Below are 16,044 nucleotides of genomic sequence, written 5' to 3'. Positions count from 1 at the left end.
TGTTCTTGGCAAACACCGGATTAGCCAAGCCGGTTGCCGTCAACGACTTGAGTTCGGACCACAAACCGGTGCTGACCGAGCTGGGCTGCAACGTGGCCCCTGCACCGTGCCTGCGGAAGGACTACCATCGAGTCAACTGGGTCCAGTTTCGGCGCGTGGTCGACCGCCATCGTCGACAACCCACCGCTCGACACAGTGGAGGACATCGACCGGGCCCTGGAGGGTCTCCATCAAGCCATATCCGTGGCTGACGAAGAGTGCGTTCGACGAGTTCCTGTGAGGGGTAAGTTTCAAGCAATTGATTCCCACACCAAACTCTTGATTCGGCTCAGAAATATTCGTAGACGCCAGTTCCAGCGGACTGGGGATCTGCAGCGTAAATACGAAATGGTCGATCTGAATCGGCAGATCGCTTCCAGAATGGTCTCAATCCGGAATGAGAGTTTCGGGCGGCTCGTTCAGAACCTGGACGACCGTTTCAGACCATTCTGGAAGGTTGCCAAGGTGCTGAAGTCTCACCCCAAGCCCATTCCACCACTTAGAGTCAATGACGAACGGCTTATCACCAACGAAGAGAAAGCCAATGCGATTGGGGAGCACATTGCCCAATCGCATTTGCTTGGCTCCAAAATCCCAAGTCCACTCGAGAACCAGGTTGCGCAGTGCGTCCAAACGTTAGATGCCTCCCCTTGTGCCGTCTCTCCAGAAGAACGGATTACAGAGGAACAAATTTGCTCAGCGCTGAAACACAGTAAGAACATGAAGGCTCCCGGGTTTGACGGAATATTCAACCTAGAGTTAAAAAATCTCAGCGCGAGGGTGCACTCGCTGCTGGCTGCCATCCTCAACAGGTGCCTGGAGCTGCACTACTTTCCAAGCATCTGGAAGGTGGCAAAAATCATCCCGATCCACAAACCTGGGAAAGACCCTTCACTACCGTCAAGCTACAAACCGATTAGACTGCTCTCAGCGCTGAGCAAGCTGTTCGAAAAATTGATCCTCAGCCGACTAAACAAGTTTGTGGAGGAACATGACATTCTTCTTCCGGAACAGTTCGGGTTCCGCAAAGGGCATTCCACCAATCATCAGCTAGTGCGGGTGATGAATAACATCCGAAGTAACAAAGCTGTATCCAAGTCCACAGCCATGGCTTTGTTAGACGTCGAAAAGGCGTTTGACAATGTCTGGCACGACGGACTTATATACAAGCTTTGTAACTCTAACTTTCCACCATACCTTGTGAAAATCACCCGTAACTACCTCCAGCAAAGGTCGTTCAGGGTGTCGTTGAATAGTTCCCTTTCGGGACAATTTCCAATCCCAGCAGGTGTTCCGCAAGGGAGTCGCTGGGACCACTGCTTTACAGCATCTACACGTCGGACATCCCTCCTCTAGGAGACGGTTGCGTGTTCTTCCTGTTCGCAGATGACACCGCGATAGCCGTCAAGGGTAGGATGCCTCGTGAAATTACGAACAAGCTCCAACGATGCCTTGACACCTTTACTGTAAAATCAAAATCAACGCCTCGAAAACCCAAGCGATCATGTTCCTTCACAGACAATAATCGCCAAAACTTAAACCGTCTCCCTCCTGTACCGTAATAATGGATGGTACAAGGGTCGAGTGGTCCGCTGATGTTACTTATCTCGGGATGTTGTTCGATGAGAAGCCCCTGTTCCGCTCGCACATAGAGAAAACCCTAGTTAAGTGCTCCGCCTTGGTTAGGTGTTTGTATCCGCTCATTTGCCGCAGATCCCGCCTCTCAAGGCAAAACAAACTGGCTGTCTACAAATAGATCATAGCCCTCGCGATCTTCTTTGCCGCCCCGGTGTGGGAATCGTGCGCTCAGACCCACAGGAACAAAATCCAGGTTGCACAGAATAGAGTGTTGAGGATGATCCTAGATTGTCCATTCGACACAAGAATAGCAGACCTCCATCAAGAGGCAGAAATTCCCAAAGTAGATTCCAAAATTGAGGATATGACAACCAAATTTATCCAAAAATGCAATCTTTCTGAACATGTTTTAATAAGCAATTTGTACATAGTAGGTTAAGTGTATATAGTAGAGTAGGTTAGTTTTAAGCTGTAAATAGTAGTATTATGTAAATTCTAAATTCTAAAAACAAAACGAACCAATCCCACCAAGGTGGTCGACCGTGTACTAAGTCTAGGACTAATTCTGTAAAACAAATTTTGAATTTTGCCCATACCTAAAGATGAAGAAAGCAATTAAATCACTTATACAAATGTATATGGTAATCATCCAAGTTGAACTGAAATAAAGATCATTTAAACATTTAAACTTATTGAAGACATTCTTGTAACGAACTTTGGAAGCGACGGATAGCAGCAGCAGTAACAACAACAGCAGCAGCAGAAGTAATGAAAGCGGAGCGGCCGTAGCAGCCGAGATTCGTGTAGCCGTGACCGAGGCTGGAAACCTCGGTCCGGTCACGACAATGGCGCAGTCGGTAGAAGTCGCGTTTCTTTCTAAGCGTGCTTCTTTTTCATTATCATTTCTTACTGATAGTCTAGCTAGGCGTTATAGAAATGAAGCGTTGAATACGTTTGAGAGAAACAAAACTCGAGTTCATTTTAGAGCTTCGAAAATGTAGAGCCCTGGTTGGAACACCTTCCTAAGGTTTGTCAGTCAAAACTGGATTCCTTAGCAACAAAAATAAGCAATGACACCGATAATGACCATGCATCATCAGAACCCTAGTCTTAACCACTTCAAACTAGGGAACAACGAATAGAAGATTAGGAATCACAAAGATGAAGACTAAATAACTATTTTTTCCCTTGTTTCAAGATCATCCTCGGTGGACAAAGCCGAGTCTTGTCACTATCAACAAGGCATAAAAAGTAACAAGGACTAAGATGTGTTCTTTTGATGACTGAAAAATCCTGTTACCCTAGTTTGAAGTAGTCAACACTAGAAATCGGTGGTAGATCTTACATCCCGTAACGTGCTACGAAAAGGTGATCTACCCACGTTACGGGGCTATTTAAAGTTACTGGCAACACTGTACTATATCTGCACCTGCTCTGTGCAGATGTCAAAATGTGAATCTTTGTTATTGACACAATCTTTCATAACTTCAACCGTGAATTTCCGGCGAAGTTCTGTCATGGATTCCTCACAGCGCACATATTTTCAAATCATTAGCCAAAAACCGATCAAAAGTCAACGCGGTATGCTTGCGCGATGAGCGAGGTCATCAAGGCGATGACCGTTGCCAAGTACAATTGGCAACTGGAGATGATACTGGAATTCTTCCTGCTGGTGCTGGAGTCACTATCGGAAGACTTCGAGATCGGAGAACCTCCACTCAAGGCGATCGAACTGTTCAAGGATCTGGTGCGGAAGGCTTTGGTGTTTCAGAACAGTTTGATCGAAGATGGGAAGGGGGTGGCACCGTTCCGGAAGCTGATTGAGAAGATGGCCATTGTCGTGACCGGACTGAGGTTTCCAGCCTCGGTCACGGCTACACGAATCTCGGCTGCTACGGCCGCTCCGCTTTCATTACTGCTGCTGTTGTTACTGCTGCTGCTGCTGTTGTTGTTACTGCTGCTGCTATCCGTCGCTTCCAAAGTTCGTTACAAGAATGTCTTCAATAAGTTCCAGTTTAAATGATCTTTATTTTAGTTTAACTTGGACGATTACCATATAAATTTTTATAAATTTTTACTAAGTGATTTAATTGCTTTCTTCATCTTTAGGTATGGGCAAAATTCAAAATTTGTTTTACAGAATTAGTCCTAGACTTAGTACACGGTCGACCACCTTGGTGGGATTGGTTTGTTTTGTTTTTAGAATTTGAAGAGAAACTACTTAATACTACTATTTACAGCTTAAAACTAACCTACTCTACTATATACACTTAACCTACTATGTACAAATTGCTTATTAAAGCATGTTCAGAAAGATTGCATTTTTGAATAAATTTAGTTGTCATATCATCAATTTTGGAATCTACTTTGGGAATTTCTGCCTCTTGATGGAGGTCTGCTATTCTTGTGTCGAATGGACGATCTAGGATCATCCTCAACACTCTATTCTGTGCAACCTGGATTTTGTTCCTGTGGGTCTGAGCGCACGATTCCCACACCGGGGCGGCAAAGAAGATCGCGAGGGCTATGATCTATTTGTAGACAGCCAGTTTGTTTTGCCTTGAGAGGCGGGATCTGCGGCAAATGAGCGGATACAAACACCTAACCAAGGCGGAGCACTTAACTAGGGTTTTCTCTATGTGCGAGCGGAACAGGAGCTTCTCATCGAACAACATCCCGAGATAAGTAACATCAGTGGACCACTCGACCCTTGTACCATCCATTATTACGGTACAGGAGGGAGACGGTTTAAGTTTTAATGATTGTCTGTGAAGGAACATGATCGCTTGGGTTTTCGAGGCGTTGATTTTGATTTTCCACGTGGTGGCATAATCAGTAAAGGTGTCAAGGCATCGTTGGAGCTTGTTCGTAATTTCACGAGGCATCCTACCCTTGACGGCTATCGCGGTGTCATCTGCAAACAGAAAGAACACGCAACCGTCTCCTAGAGGAGGGATGTCCGACGTGTAGATGCTGTAAAGCAGTGGTCCCAGCAGACTCCCTTGCGGAACACCTGCTGGGATCGGAAATTGTCCCGAAAGGGAACTATTCAACGACACCCTGAACGACCTTTGCTGGAGATAGTTACGGGTGATTTTCACAAGGTATGGTGGAAAGTTGGAGTTACAAAGCTTGTATATAAGTCCGTCGTGCCAGACATTGTCAAACGCCTTTTCGACGTCTAACAAGGCCATGGCTGTGGACTTGGATACAGCTTTGTTACTTCGGATGTTATTCATCACCCGCACTAGCTGATGATTGGTGGAATGCCCCTTGCGGAACCCGAACTGTTCCGGAAGAAGAATGGCATGTTCCTCCACAAACTTGTTTAGTCGGCTGAGGATCAATTTTTCGAACAGCTTGCTCAGCGCTGAGAGCAGGCTAATCGGTCTGTAGCTTGACGGTAGTGAAGGGTCTTTCCCAGGTTTGTGGATCGGGATGATTTTTGCCACCTTCCAGATGCTTGGAAAGTAGTGTAGCTCCAAGCATCTGTTGAGGATGGCAGCCAGCAGCGAGTGCACCCTCGCGCTGAGATTTTTCAACTCTAGGTTGAATATTCCGTCAAACCCGGGAGCCTTCATGTTCGTACTGTGTTTCAGCGCTGAGTAAATTTGTTCCTCTGTAATCCGTTCTTCTGGAGGGACGGCACAAGGGGAGGCATCTAACGTCTGGACGCACTGCACAACCTGGTTCTCGAGTGGACTTGGGATTGTAGAGCCAAGCAAATGCGACTGGGCAATGTGCTCCCCAATTGCATTGGCCTTCTCTTCGTTGGTGATAAGCCGTTCGTCATTGACTCTAAGTGGTGGAATGGGCTTGGGGTGAGACTTCAGCACCTTGGCAACCTTCCAGAATGGTCTGGAACGGTCGTCCAGGTTCTAAACGAGCCGCCCGAAACTCTCATTCCGGATTGAGACCATTCTGGAAGCGATCTGCCGATTCAGATCGACCATTTCGTATTTACGCTGCAGATCCCCAGTCCGCTGAAACTGGCGTCTACGAACATTTCTGAGCCGAATCAAGAGTTTGGTGTGGGAATCAATTGCTTGAAACTTACCCCTCACAGGAACTCGTCGAACGCACTCTTCGTCAGCCACGGATATGGCTTGATGGAGACCCTCCGGTCGATGTCCTCCACTGTGTCGAGCGGTGGGTTGTCGTCGATGTGGCGGTCGACCACGCGTCGAAACTGGACCCAGTTGACTCGATGGTAGTCCTTCCGCTGGCACGGTGCAGGGGCCACGTTGTAGCCCAGCTCGGTCAGCACCGGTTGGTGGTCCGAACTCAGGTCGTTGACGGCAACCGGCTTGGCTAATCTGGTGTTTGCCAAGAACAGGGTCTTCAATAAGTTTAGGTAGCTCATATTTATACCATCCGTTTTTTTCCTCATTTATCCAGCACTCACAGGAGTGGAACTTTGGATCAGAAAGTGGCTCCACTTGTCATTTGCGAACACTAGCGCACCTAGCGGTAGAAGGCATCTTCTGCCTGCAGTTAAGATAGGCAGCATGCTGATAGTGTGAGTGCACATAGAAAGCCCGTGTGGAACGCTACCACAACACATCGCTTGTTGAGCAGAAAAACGAACACTTTTTGATTCACCGATTTGTTTGCACTTCTCCTTCTGTTCTGTGCAGCACAGCTTGCTGTGTTAGGATTTCCTTTCACATCTGTCATGCTTCACGCTAATTTAGCTCAACTCAAATGGAGTGTTGCATTACTTGACACAACTCTCAAGTATTTTATTTATTTATTTTATTATTATTATTATTCCGCATCAACCTTATCTACCACAAATCCCACCACATATTCCCTGGCTTGGATGCTCCCCTTATGGGATTATAATCGATGAAACGAAGGTCATTGAGGTTAAATATCCAGTGGTTGGAAATACCGTTTCTCTTAATGAAACCTTAGAAAAATTGAAGTACCTAACAAAGAATGGCAAAACATTAAAGAAAAATCACCAATATTATTTGCAAGTGCAATTAAACATGTTCATATTGAAATGTAGCTCGGCGGATTTTATAATTTACTCTGAGTTTGAAGACAAGTGTTATGTTCAGACGATTCACTATGATGAAGAATATCTACAACCAATTATTTGTGGTCTTAAAGAAGTTTACTTCAATGCCTTCTTAAAAATATTGTATACGTCACATAATAAATCTCTTGGAGTACACTATATGTACATAGTTGTTATTTTATAAAAAGAGAAACAAAACAACCATTTTTTGAATATACTGAAACCTTTATTCAATACTTTTCTAAAATCTTTCATTTGACAGGATTGGCTTGGAAATATTAGCAACTGCACAAGCAATGATCATGACATCATCCATAATAAGCAAGAAATTTGTATCAATTTTGCCGCTTAGCATATCAAATTGCTTGATCCGCTGAATTGCTCGCTCCACATGTACTCTTGCCGCTGCTATCGATATGTTCTCTGTAGCATCATGTCTACTCAGTTGTGTTTGTGGGGAGGTTAAAAACGGTGGCCTTACTAGCTTAATTCCTCTGCTCCTGCACTCATCGTCAATCAAAAATCCTTTGTCAGTCATGACTGCTTCACCTACATTTAACTTTTCCAAAATTCCTTCCTGAATAACTACTTGTTTGTCGGAAGCCTTTCCTCCGTACCCACGACTAATGAAAGAGATCGTACCGCCAGGTGTGACTACTACCAAATATTCACCGTCTCCTTTCCTTTATAGTGGGAATACGCATTGATGCGACAGTGCCGGCACTTCGGTTTATTGATAGCCACTTCTGTACAATCTAGAACAGCGACGACATCCTCGTACAGTGGGCGAAAGTAATGTGGCATATTTTTTTTTTACTAGTTCCTGTGATGGCCACGGAATTAATGGTTCACATATTGCTTTGATCCACAAAATCGTTTTGTAGAATATTTTAGGCACAGTCTGGTAGTGTAGGGTTAACTACCCCATTTCCGGCCTATTAAGCACAACCCGCACTTAGTCTTTCCTAATCTAGCGCAGTTTAGCACCAAACGGAATGTTATTATTACTGATGGCTTCCAAATTTATTTGCCTTTCCGTATGTACCGTAAGATTTGATAAAGAGAAACCAATCGTTGAGATATTGTCAAAAGTCTAACACTGTTGCTTGGCGCCAAACTCGGCCTACGGATTTTAAACTCGGCCTAACGCATTGAAACGCCAATGAATTCACTTCGGCCTATCGGATGAAGATAAAAATTGATTCGGTCGGAGCGTTTCTTTTGGTTTTGGGAATAATGGGTGCAAACCTTCATATCACGCGTTCTAATTGACTTCGTTCCGTAGCTTATTAACTAAAGTATCGTACCAAACGCATAATTTACTTGTTAACTCTGAAATCAAGAATTTATTTGAAGTGTTCTGCTCCATAGGCCCAAAATGGGCGATTAGGCTGAAGTAGTTCTCTACCCTATATGAAAAATTGCTGCCATGCATGAAAACGATAGATTGGTTTTTATTTTCACAAAAAAAAACAGAATCCTTTCTTTCAAGCTCACCATCCAATTATTTTTTTTTCTTGTATGCAGCCAGTGACTCGATAGCTTCTTCAATTGCATCCAACATTTTGAAACTATTTAATCCACTCCAAGAGTTCAATTCAGCATCTGTTTTAAACTGTATTGCCATGGTTCGGCGGCGACCAATGAAGAGTCGGCCTATATCTAAAGTATCAACCTGAACACCTGCTTCGACTGTTACTGGATGAGATAAATCAGGCAAAACATCATATGCATCCCTCTTGGCATTTCTGGGGCTTTCTTCAAAGGTAACGCTGGTTTTATCTGGGGCTTTCTTCAAAGGTAACGCTGGTTTTATTTGAATCACGCTTTGCAGCTCTATCTGCTCGGTCGGTAGCTAACTTATTGAATTTTGGTCGCTGGTCTGGTGATGGTAGATTTGTATCCGGAAGAGCCGATTTTTTGAGAATCATTCTCTCAGTAATACGATTCACAGCTACAATTTTTTTTTTGTTTATTTATGTTCAATATTATGTATCACAAATACTTACAAGGACTCACAAAATTCGTAATACTGAAGTGAGTACTGCAAACGCGCGAAGACTTGGAGGGTTCATACTTTAAGCACAATTTTTTCACCCACGCTTTCCATCTTTGTTTTTCCTCTTTTCCCGGAAACGTATGAAGGGAAACGCCTGGACTGTAGCGTTGATGACATCCAGGCACAATACATACATACTGTTCTGCTTCCACCATCTGGCGAGGGCTTAGATGAAACGGGCAATTGATTACACTCACAGTTTTGACTGCTGCTACTCACTCCACCGTCCATGGTTACTGTAAAATAATGCACGATATCTCAATTAACTGACCAACAACACAATAAATTTTCAATTTTACTATTTGTTTAGGTCTTATACTACATTTCAATACATCGTTTGCATCTTCCTTTGATAACTTTAATTGATAATTTAGTAATTGAAATTATGTAAAAATACTGACTGCAGAAAACACTCAGCTTTTAAGCTCAGCTGAACAGGTAAAGATTATTATTAATTTAACCGATGTTTGCAAAAAAAGATTCTACGCTGTCTATTCTTCAAATAAGAGTGTTGACAATTTTACTATGACTAATTAGTTGTGGTTAAATTTGTTTCAAATACACTACTTTTTAAAACAGATTTTGTTTACGTTTTCTTACACACGCGCGAAACTAAAACAGATGTCGCCACCGTACTGTTGTCAAGGTGATTTAGAGTTTGAGTGGTCTTTGTTTCTCCGGTGAGAAAAGTAAGTACTTATGTTTTTTGCTATAATCTACACGAAACGAAAATCAATTATTTTATTCATGTGTTTCTCTTATACATTTTTGCCAAAACATCAACCTTATATATTCCATAAGACAAACCACATAGGTCCTATAAGAATGAATAAAAGGTATGTGTGACCGCTTATACATTTCATTTGACACATGATTTTCATTAACTTTTGTCAAGGCGTCTGCCTATTAGTTGACTTATACATTTTATGAATAATCAGCAATAGAAATTTGCCAAAAGGTATAAGGAGATTTCTATCCGTGCATGTAATTTATAGTGAACGGAACTTTATTTTGCATTCAATCCTAGGTCAATCACTTCTAGTCACCAGTCATCATGGACGATAAGCAATCGAAAGTCTTCAACTACCATGAAATAACAATTAATATGTGCGCAGTTTTTAATGATCCTCCTTCACACCAAATTCTAATTTTGATGTTCGGTAAATTTTTTTACAGTTTTGATCTGTAAAATTTAATTTCTACTGAGTGATCTGTAAAATTGCTTTAATTTTCTTCTGTCTGTCAAATATCTACAAGTTGTCGATAATTCCCGTGAAAATATTACTGAAAATTTGCATCTATTTTACCGATGTAGTTTGTAAGCCATGAAATGTCATTTAATCTAAACTGTTCAGTAAAAGTTTTACCGATTTCCAGTGAAAAAAAATTATAAATACTGACGAAAAATGTAAACAATACAGAAGTTCAGTAATTATTACTGAACGCTTCAGTTAAAATCACGCCTGTCAAATCTTCATCATTTTCGCATGTTAAGCGGCGTAATTAAATTTAATAAAATCGTGCAAAAATATTAGCAGAAAAAAAACTTGTAAACCATTGAAATGGAAGATGTGTCCGATGAGATAAGATGTGCTAACGGCCGGATGCAGAAGTAAGGGATCTTTTCAGTAAGTACTATTTATATTTTCTAAATGTTTTCATTTTTAAGCACTCATATAAAATGGCTGGCGATCGCTGACTCGTGGGATAAACAGATTGACGAATTGCGTTTGATAAAAGATATAAACAACAATTAATATTGTGCATGATTTGAACGGAACAATTCCCTATATTTCACTGCTTTTCAGTAAAAACTATCGAAAGAACTGAAATTTTTGGCAGATGACGACCTTTCTATTTTTACCGATTATTTTGTAAATTTTACCGAACTTCGGTATTGAGTGATGAGCTAATCGGTATTTTTTGACAGTTGAGTATAAATTGCAAGTTTACTGATCGTTCAGTAAACCAAACTTTTACCGAACTGATTACTGAATGTTCAGCTGTTTGAAAGTCAGTAAAATGTTTACCGACAACTGTAAAAACAAATTGGTGTGTTCATATCCCAGTTTGGCACCGATAACTTTTTCCATGTTCTAGGTCTCTGTTAAACACAACATGTATTCATACGTATAAAAATAAAAGTATGTATGAGTCAAAAAAAAAAACCGTTTGCATTGTTTTTATCATCAAATTTAAAAAAAACACAAAAAAAAAACAATAAACTTTAACAAAACGGTCGGTAAAAAAATTACGGAACGTACACTTTGCCAATCATTCAGCAAAGTTTAGAATGTGATTCAGAATATTTTGACAGGTAGCGAAGATAAATTTACTGAATGTCCTTCCTGTAAAACAACAAAAAATTACCGAACCAATTACCGAATGTTCTGCTGTTCCGTATTGAGATCTTCAAGCGCTATCTCACGAACACTAATGTCGTTTTCGTTTTTGCGGTGTAGCTACACCGGTGCTACACTGCCGAACACCGAAAAAAATTAGGGTGTAGCTATCGGTTGCACCTTTGTTTACAAAGAAGTGATGATGAACTGTCAATGACTCGCACTTATTGCTGCTTACACTACACCGGTGTAGTGTAGTAAAAACGAAAACGACATAAAATCCAACATCCATACATAAAAATGAAGAAGAAGAAGAAGAACCAAAAAAGTATCGCGATATCACAACTACTTAGAAAGGTACCGCGCGGTCACACGCATACTTTTGTGTATCTGAAGAACTCTATTCGGTAAAAAATTACAGTGTACTGTATAAAAATCTTAGTGTGTAAGGGGTTGTCGGAAGACTGATTTAAGGGGGGTATGCCAAAGTGAAGTGAGGCATGCCGAAATGGTGCCGCACTCTACTTTCCTTACCTTTCGCACGGAGCTGTCCGTAATCTTACGCCTTATAATAGGATCTGTGGTGGAGGGAGGGTCGAAAATAGCAAACCGGAAATTCACAAAAGAACAGTCGAATGTTTCACGAGACCAATCGTAAATACGACGACGTATCACCACCATGAAGGACGAAGCCGTTGCCGCGCCGACGGATGATGATGATGATGCTCGCCGTACCGTACCCCTCTTTACTGATTACGACGGGGGTGCAAACATTCTGAAAGTATCCGTCTAGCGTCATGACCATGCTGGATTTAGTCGTACGTTGGCAGTCGGACCTGTTGGACGTGTATTCGCCGGAAGTTTTCGTCACGTTCGGGTACGAAGGGAACGATTTCGCGTGGTGTAGTTTTGAGTCCACACGTTGCTGCGGTCTGGAAACCGGGATGAGCAACAGTTTGTATTACAAATCATACTTAGGATAGTTTGGTTCGACCTACAAACGCACCACGTCGGAGCGGAAGATAGTGTTTACACAAATTTTCAATTTCCCTCGGTGTTAATTGTCGATCACGCGGCCGAATAGATTAAATAAACGGCGCTTTGCCAGTGCGATTGGCGAAAAGAAAAAAAGAAGAAAAACAAAAGAAGCTATGAATTATTAATTATCGTTTAGCACTTCGAGTGTGTGTGTGTGTGAGTTTGTGTGTTTGGAAAGTCTATCCATCCAGCTGAGAGGTGGTGTATCAAATTTACCATTACGTTAATTGAACGCAGCAAACCTAGTCAGTGTGATAATTAAGGAGACTACGTCATCGTCACAGTGATATATTTTTTCGGGTGACTTACCTTCAAGGAATCGAACTGAGATAATTAAGTGCGGGGGAAGTGCAGTGTTTATTTTCCACAACTGGTAGGATAACATAGTTACGCAGCTCAGTTTCCAAAAGGCGCGGCATACCACAAGGCGGCGGGAACGATTCACGGCTCGATTAAGGAATTTTTCGGATTACTTCTCCGGGCATCGTGCGTAATTATGTTCGCCACAAAATTTTCGTACGTCAAAATGGTACAGACTTAGAAAGCTCTCCGTTATCAACTGTGCTAGTGATCGAAGAATACCCCCATGGAGAGCAGACGGAAAGTTCCAGTTAGGAGGTAGTTACCGATAAAAAGAAGAATTTGTGAAAATGTGCCTAATCGCCAATAACTGATTGTAAACAAGCCAATGGGGTGCAGTTGTTGATAACAATTAATTAGCTAAGACAAACTGAAGATTGATGGTTCATGGATGATTTTTCAAAGTGATGCTTTTACAGCATAGGCCATTCGGTGTGGATGGTTTGGTCTACTTGCCCCTCGAACGGCTATGTTTTTTGGTGCACGAAAGTGAGCACACTAAACAAAAACTGTAAGGAAGGGATGCCCAGTGGAACTATATTCCTTTGAAGGGATTGTAGGAAAACGCGTTGAATAACATTGATAGAGTGTAATTGGCTATTTATTATTTTTTAGGCTGATTTTATATCAAAAATGCATTGATTTTAGATCTGTAATGCTGTTTTAAATTGGTTTTGAATAATATTTTGTTGTTGATCAATTTGGATGGGCCGATGGGCAGATGGGCCGTAAAAAGATATTCGCATTTTACCAAGACTACTGAAAGCTCTAGTTTTCACTAAATTATTTGCATGTCTCGTGTTGTGACCATGATTATTATATCGTAAATAAATAAACATGATTGTAGCTCACACAGCCCTCGTATTGGTAAAGCATTGTGAAGAAGAAGTGCAGAATGTTCCGATTTTGTCAGACCCCTGCTGAATTCAGGGCTGACAAAAACGGGACACTGACAAAATCGGGACATTTTTTTTTTCGCTTAATTTTTTTAACATAATATCTTTAAATGCTGTTTGATAATGCAAGATTTATGTTTTAGGAATCATTCAATATTTACGAGCCCATATAGGGGGGGAGGGAGCTGGAATTTCAAACTTTTCGTAAGTGTCATATAAGGAAAGACATTCTTACATTGATGGTGTGGAGGGGGGGGGGGGGAGGGTTGTCTAAATGGACTTAGGTAAGAATTGAATGGTCACTCAATGCATATGTGGTTAAGCATTTTCTGTAGAACAACAATATTAATACATAGTGCATAATAAAGACTTGCATATGTCCCATGGACCCCATATTAAAATTCTCTGAATGAAATTTGTATAGAAAAAAACACACACACACACACACAATTTTTTTCATAAAGTTATTGAATATGATTAAATAATCAATTGACCATTTCATCTCATGGGCGAAAATCGTCCCAAACTACGCTACCAACATTTCGAGCCACGAAATTCGAGGAATTGTTCACAAAATAAATGGTTCTGCTCTCCACTGTCGCACTTTTCTCTTTTGCTCTGTTTTTTTCTGCCATAGGCTCTACCCCTTAGGGGTCATGCACAAAGTATGTCACACTGTTAGGGGAGGGGGGTCTGGAAACCGTGACGATCCATACAAATATAATTTATGCTCCATGCAAAAAAGTGGATGTTTATTGAAGTTAATCTCATACCATATCCAAAATCTTGTGCTTTGGTACATTAGAAACACAGATTTGTGCTTCGTGCATAGTGTGAGGTCATTCGCTGAGCTGTGTGTGTGAAAGTTCACAAATATATGTTTCTATACACCAATACAGACCAATTTTTGGAAGTTATTTTTACGATTGCATCGTATTGGGCTTGCATGAATCGTTGTGAACAGGTGTCGCTTTCGCTCACGGAGAATTAGTGGACTTTCACACTCTAATAAAGCGTATTTCGTTTGTATCGAAACATTCACAGTTGGTTCTGAGCCTTACATGAAAATTCAGTGGAATCGAAATCAATTTCAATAATTACAGAAAGTCTTGAGCACCGCTGAAAGAAAACAGAGGTTTGTAGTTTGTACATAGTGAAAAGAAAATCTATACATAAGTGAATTGTAATTCGAAATTTTAAACTGTTCTTCAACATGAAACAGGTAAAAATGGAGAAGAAGAAGCGTAATTCGCTGAGTCTCAAGGATAAAGTAAGCATTCTTCGAAATCTGGAGGACAAGGGAACGACAAAGGCAGACATCGCTAATAAGTTCAATATCCACCCGACAACTGTACAAAAAAATACAAAAGAACGCAGAATCCATACTTCGAGCAGCTTCAAACCGAAACTGTCAGCGAACTACCAACTTCAAATATGTTTCGTCAGGTGCGTACAAGGATTTTGAAAACACTTTGTTCTTGTGGTTCCTTAATCAAAGGCGTGCTAACAAAACTGTATCCACGACAATGATCATTTTAAAAGCCAAGTCATTTTCTGCACGTTGTGGTGTTCCTGAATCTTTCAAGTTTTCACGGCACTGGGTTCAAAATTTTAAGGTTAGATATGGAATTCGAAAACTCAAAATCTGTGAGGAAGTACTGCAAGTGATTCAGGAAGTATTTCAAGCTTCCTTGAACAATTTCACGAGGAAATTTTGCGGCGTGAATTGACAGCACAAATGATTTATAATGCGAATGAGTCAGGCTTGTTTTTCAAAATGCTTCCATCTGAAACACTCGGTGGCCCAAGTGAACAAAATGCTCCAGGCCGAAAAATTATCAAGCAACGCATAACTTTCATGCCTTGCAGTAATGTTACAGTCGACCACAAACTATGGATGGTAATCATTGGAAAATCTCGCAATCCTAGGGCATTCAAAAATGTTAAGCTACCCGTCACATATCTTGCATCCAAAAACGTCTGGATGACCCGCGCTGTTCCAAACTTGGTTCCACAGTGACTTTGTGCCATCAGTACGCCAATTTTCAAATGAACATAGCAATCCACCGAAAGCTATTCTACTGTTGGACAATTGCTCAGCGCATCATCTAAATGACGAGCTTAAAACTGATGACGGTATGATCACGGTGTACTTTTTGCCTCCAAATGTGACAGCCATGGTCCAACCCATGGACCCAAATGTCATTCAAAACTGCAAGCTTCGATATCGTGAAAAGCTTTTGCTAAATGTTATGGCTCACAGTAACGAAATTGACATAGACCAATGTTTGAAGCAAATTTCATTGAAGGATGTAAGTTTCTGGAAGCACGATGCCTGAACTGAATTGCGAAGTACAGTCCTGGAAAAAAATCAGTATCATTTTCGATGATAAGCTGGTTCATGAAGACGATGTTTCCCTTTCATTTTTGCTGAACATAAAAAATCACAAAGAAACCATCATCATGCCACATAATACGGAAGAGCGCTATGCTAGTAAAGCATACACGGATGAAGACATTTTGAAAATGGTGCTGGATGATCAGTCAGCAATGGAAGAAGCACTGGAACCAGAACTAAACCTGTCAGAAACAGCACCAGATCCAGTATCAACAGCATCGACCTCTCATGAACTAAGTGAATCACCTGGAGCTATCAACGATATTGAAGCAGTACGCATGTTTGACAAAATAATTGATTGGGCTGAT

The 16,044-nt window shown here is 41.3% G+C and overlaps 1 protein-coding gene across 1 annotated transcript in view; it reads right to left on the bottom strand.

Moving 5' to 3' along the window:
• The window catches only part of Samuel (SAM-motif ubiquitously expressed punctatedly localized protein), a 760,488-nt gene that overhangs the window by 620,020 nt on the left and 124,424 nt on the right, over positions 1 to 16,044 (bottom strand). The window lies entirely within an intron of this gene.

Source organism: Ochlerotatus camptorhynchus, unplaced genomic scaffold (assembly GCF_037179485.1).
Source record: "Ochlerotatus camptorhynchus isolate MF236.1 unplaced genomic scaffold, CSIRO-AGI_Acam_v1.1 ptg000432l, whole genome shotgun sequence".
NCBI classification, from domain to species: Eukaryota; Metazoa; Arthropoda; class Insecta; order Diptera; family Culicidae; genus Ochlerotatus; species Ochlerotatus camptorhynchus.
This window is presented reverse-complemented; position numbering and strand designations above follow the sequence as displayed.